The sequence below is a fragment of the Callithrix jacchus genome, chromosome 7 (assembly GCF_049354715.1).
Source record: "Callithrix jacchus isolate 240 chromosome 7, calJac240_pri, whole genome shotgun sequence".
NCBI lineage: Eukaryota > Metazoa > Chordata > Mammalia > Primates > Cebidae > Callithrix > Callithrix jacchus.
In genome coordinates this window covers 66,102,607-66,108,021 of record NC_133508.1, presented here as the reverse complement: position 1 = coordinate 66,108,021, position 5,415 = coordinate 66,102,607, and the positions used below count along the sequence as shown (strand labels likewise).

General features: G+C 55.4%; 1 long non-coding RNA gene across 2 annotated transcripts; it reads right to left on the bottom strand.

Moving 5' to 3' along the window:
• Positions 1 to 1,273: 1,273 nt before the first annotated feature.
• LOC144576963 (uncharacterized) lies at positions 1,274 to 5,124 on the bottom strand. 2 transcript variants are annotated; one of them, XR_013519900.1, is made up of 5 exons: positions 4,922 to 5,124; positions 4,285 to 4,345; positions 3,866 to 3,969; positions 2,335 to 2,503; positions 1,274 to 2,221 (listed from the first exon to the last, which is right to left on the bottom strand). It is a non-coding gene; the product is annotated as an uncharacterized LOC144576963 (long non-coding RNA). The 2 variants fall into 2 exon arrangements; XR_013519901.1 differs by having other exon boundaries at positions 1,274 to 2,216.
• Positions 5,125 to 5,415: the final 291 nt, after the last annotated feature.

Sequence of the window (5,415 nt, the reverse complement as noted above, 5' to 3'; positions counted from 1 at the left end):
CCGGCCCCGGCAGGATGGAGGCTCCAGCCCTCCCAGAAGATCCCACTCAGAACATCATCAGGTCATCTAATCCCAGACCCCCTGCCCTTTGCAACCTCCCTCCTATGGGAGTTCGAGGAGGAAGAGTCTTGCCCAAGCTCTAAGCCTCAAGTCACCTCCTTTAGGGCAGGGTGTTCATCCACATCCAGGACAGAAGATGAGACTACCCAGGGTTTGGTGTCATCCAGGCCACGTAGGAGATTGGGCTCCTGCAGGCGTGAGGATGGGGGCATCTGATGATCACAGGGGCTGGGCCAACAGGGGTCTTTGGAGGGACCTGGGGGCAACTTCCCACCCCTGCTCCACACCAAGGCCGTTGCCGCTCTCTGCCAAGGCCATTCATTGATCAGTTCAACCACAGCTAAAGTGGCCTCAACTGTCCCTGGCTACAGGTGTGACTGAGAAGGAGAGGAGGAGGAGGAGGAGGAGGAGGAGGAGGAGGAGGAGGAGGAGGAGGAGGAGGAGGAGGAGGAGGAGCCCATCAGATCCCAGGTCAGATGTCACTTTCCCAGGGAAATATTTCCTGAACACTCCCTCCCCGCTTTGGTAATCCACTTCCACCCCAGCCCCAGTTCTGTCTCACAGCACTTGCCCAGATGGGTAAATGTCTACTGGAGGGATTACTTTTTTAAAATCCATCTCCTGCTGGACTCCAGCCTCCAGGAGTGTGGTGATCATGTGTGTTTCCCTGCCCGTGGAAACACAGCACCCAGCACAGTGCCTGGAACAGAAGAGGTGCTCAGTAAGTGCTCGTGGCATAAGTGGGGCAGAAGATGAGGCAAATAGACAAAGAAGTCCTTAGAGAGAGTGAGTCTTCCAAAAAGCACTGACCCTGGCACTAGCCGTGGTGGCAGGGCAGGCCCCAATTCCTAGTTCCTGCTGGCACTGCCGCCCCTCCCCATGCACATCTGCCTCTGCTAAGTGACTGGCTGGCTGGTTCAGAAGGAGTTAACACCCCAAGTTGCAGCCCAAGGCTTCTGCAGGTTCTGCCTGGTTGAATGAGCCTTGTAAGGGTGAGCAGGCGTGGGGACCATCTCAGGGACCCTCTCAGGAGGCCTGTGCACTCTGGGGAGAGTCAAAGGAACCCCCTTCCCCTCCTGCATCCCCGTTCACTGACTCAAAGCATCTTCACCTCCCTCCCCTCCCTTCAACTTCAAAGCAGCCCTGGAGCACGCTGCTGTCTCCCACATGAAGAAGAAGCGCAGGGAGGAGAGGTGACAGGCTTGAGGCCACGCAGCTGTTGGTGGTGGAGCTGAACGGAGCTCTGCCGGGTGGCTGAACACAGCTCCGGCTTCCACAATCCCTGAGCATTTCCCACTCTCCCTGCAACCCTCGAAGGGAGCTCCACCTGAATGCCAGTCTGCCTCTCAGACTGTACGGCTCAGCCCCAGACCCAGCTTCCCTGCTCCCCGGCCTGCAAAGTGACTGAGGACAACAGAAGATTCCATAGGACAGCTGTCATCCTGGCAAAGCCTTTAGAAAGTAGAAATGAATTCGTATCTGTTCTCTTTATTCCAGGATTTTTCATTAATTCATCCACCCACCCATCATTGGATGAGTAGCTACTGTGTCCCAGGCACTGGCTGAGGCCCTGGGACACCACAATGGACAGAAGAGACCCCATCCCTCCCCTCAGGGAGCCCATCTGGTAACGGGGAGAAATGACAGACATGTAAATGACTGACCAGCTGCATGGCACGTGTGTGGTGACGAGGTCAGGGACACAGGACAGGTGAAGGGGCAGTGCATGATGGGAGGGAGCGGACAGCAACATGTGAGACACTGTCAGGAGGAGCATGTAGATGAAGACATCTGAGCTAAGACCTGGAGTCAGGGAGCCAGGCTGTCTGGGGCTGGGGTGAGATGTCGTTACTCCCAGTGCCATCTTTCACTCTCCCAAGTGTCCCAGTCAGAGGATGAATTCTGCTGTCACCGTGGTTAATGGGGCCAAATGAGGTCATGTGCATAAAATCTTAACTCAAGGCCTGGCATACAGTAAGTGCTCAGTATGTGAGAGCTGCTATTATCATTATTACTTTATTATCCTTAGTATTCCACATGATGATGATGATCCTGAATGCACACGTGTTCCTGCTCACCTCCTGTTTCCAAGTCTCAGAAACTTCACCATGGAGTGTGCAGGGTGAGCACCACTTCTGCTAATGGAGCTGCCCCACCTGGGCTGTCAGGAGGGACAGAGCACCCTGAGCCCCCACTGGGGGTGAGGGAGGGGGAAGGGGCCAGGCAGGGAGTGTGGGCCAGTCCCTCCCTCTCCCCACATCCTTGCAGACTCACAGGCTCTGGTGACAGATCATCATGTCAGGAGTCGGGGGAAGGTCTCATTAATTATGATAATTGACACCTTCGCAGATGCTGCCTGTGTGATGCTCACTCTAGTGACAAAGGATTCCGGTAATTCTGTTTGAACTGCACTTTCCAAGCAGCATGGTTTTCATCTGGGCCACTGGGAAAATGGTTTATCTTCTAAGACACTGTCTGGGGTGGGCTGGCTGGCGCTTGGCCCCACTCTCACCACCCCCCCGGAGGGTCTTAACGGTACCAGAGCTGAGGGGTGGCTGAAAACCAGGCCTGTCTCACCCAGGGCTCAGGGAGCAGCTATACTGAGGACCTATTTCTCCTGGATCTCAGGACGATTCACCTTGGCAACTTACCTCTGTCCTGTTTTTCTTAGCGTCTGTGAAGTCACATAACTGGGTGAAGGACTTCATCAGCTTACAATCCCACACATCCCACTCCTCCAGCCCCTGTGCCCATCACACATGGATCTTGGTCTGTTTTGTCTCTGATGTGACCCAAGCTTCTGCAGCGATGCCAAGCACACAGTAGGGGCTTTAAAATGAGCCTGTCCTTAATGACAACATCCAGTGCTTCCTCAGTACCGGCAAGAACCCCCCACGGCTCTCGTCTAACCTTCACAGCAGTCCCATGGGAGCAAATGAGGTGAAGATCCTCGCTGGTGTCCATCAGTCCTAGCTGTGTGCCAGCAATGCTCTGAGCACTTCAAATGGCTCACCCTGCTTGACCCTCATGGAGCCCGTGAGGCGAGCACCATCGTTAACTCCCATTTCACAAATGACTCATGCCTCTGACAAGGACCACAGGGCCGCAGGGTGGCAGAACTGAGCCAGAACCTGGCAGCACCCCCTGGACATGCTGGAGTCTGCCTCAGCCCCACCGCACTGCATTTCCACCTCAATTTTTTTTTTTTTTTTTTGAGATGGAGTCTTACTCTTTCGCCAGGCTGGAGTGTAGTGGCACAATCTTGGCTCACTGCAACCTCCGCCTCCCGGGTTCAAGCAATTCCCCTGCCTCAGCCCCCCGAGTAGCTGGGATTAAAGGTGTGCACCACCATGCCCAGCTAATATTTTGTATTTTAGTAGAGACGGGGTTTCACCATGCTGGCCAGGATGGTGTTGATCTCCTGACTTCATGATCCACCGGCGTGAACCTCCCAAAGTGCTGGGATTACAGGCATGAGCCTCCACCTTGATTGTATACAGGGAAACTGAGACTTAGATGGGGCACACTGTTTCTCTATCACTGTGAAGCAAACCTCTCCAAAACTTGGCAGCTTAGAACAGCCACCCTTGTATTTTGCCCACAATTTTCTGGGTCAGGAATTTGGCTGTGTCTGCTGTGCTGTGATCGGTCTCAGCCAGGTGGCTTGCAGGGCTGTCGGTGGTGGCTGCAGTAGCTGGGCTGGGGCCATATGTCTGGGCCTCAACTCTGGATGTTGGCTGGCTCCTTGGCTCTTCTCTCCTTCAGGCTGCCAGGCTACAATGTCCAAGATGCCTTCCCCACTCACCGGGTGATTCCTGGACTGGCCACTTGGACGTCTGGCCCTGGGCTGGCCTGCCCCAGAGGGAGCGTTCCAAGGAACAGGAAAGGGAAGCTGCCAGTTTTATGAGGCTGCAAGCACCAGAAACTGGCTGTATGATTGGTCAGAGCAGCCACAGACCATACCCCCTCAAAATTCAGGGGACGATCACACAGACTGTGCACACCTAGAAATCCATGTGAATTCTGTTTGACAGATGTCACCCAGAGGCCGCCCCTGCCAGCCCAGTCTCGCAGTCTATCCTGTCCCATTCTGCCTTTCCAGTAAAGCCCTGTGCTCCCTGCTGTGGGAGCTCCACCTTCCTCCACACTTCCCACCACCTCTTGGCCTTGACCCGCTCTGTGTCCTCCAATTTCAGCCCCCATTGGTCCCCTGCTCTGCCTCACCTGCTGAGGTCCTGAGAGGACACCTCCAAGACCCCACAGTGCAGTCAGCAGCCACCAGCCCCTGATGAACGAGGGGCTTGTTAGCAGGCACATCTCAGAACCTCTCCACTCCCCGGAACCAAAACCTCTATAAGGGGCCAGGGAATCTGTATTTTACCACCTCCCAGGGTGAGTCTGACCTGCTCCAACGTCTGGGCACCTACTATTGGTGCCCTCCTTCCCCAAACCCTCCCTGTCTGCCAGGCCAGGGCTGACCTCCACCTCCACTGCCCCTGTGACAGCCACACTGCAGCCCTGAGCCACTGCCACCACCAGTCTACCTGCAAGTCCAGCAAAGCTCCCAGCAGAATGGATGTGTCCAGGCTCTGCACCAGGTTCCTGGCCTGTCAGTCCCTGTCCCTCCCCTAACCCAGGGACCCCAACCCAGGGACCCTGAGGCCACAACAAGCACAGCCTCTGGAGGGGTCCTGGTTGGGGGGACCCTGCTGAATCTCTCATGACAGCTGCCCGGGAGGGCTCACACACTGGCCTTCAAGACCCCAGCGTCAGCCCTTGACCTTCAAGGTTCTGCAGTGGCAGGAAGAAATCTGGAAGCCCTCCCACCGTTTGTAACTCCCTGACCCCAGCAGGGACTCACTGTCCTGTCCACAGCGCCTCACTCCATTCTCACCGGCCCCCAATCCAGCCACAGGGACCCATGCCCAGCTGATGTAGGGAGCCCCAGTCACTCAGGCCCAGGCAGATGACTCTATTTTTCTTTCATTACAGTTGCCTGGACCCCACCTTTGAGCCCCAGGTCCTGTTTCTGATTCAGAGGGAGACAGAAAATTAACTATCAATGTTTGCCTCATAACCTTCCATTCCTAGGAGACTGGAGTCTCATGGAAAGTTCTGGAACCCTGCCATTCAAAGTCCCTGAATAACAATCATGTTTATTGAAAGCTGACTTTGTGCCAGGCATGCACTTCACCTGCATCACCTCATTTAACCCTCGAAGCAGTCACATGGGGTATGTTACTCTGTCCCCATGTTGTCAGTGAGGAAACAGAGGCAGGGGGAGCTTTGCCTCTTGGCCTGCAAGGCAGGTGGTGGGCTCTGAGCTCCACCCACCCCCCACCCTGTGGCACTGCT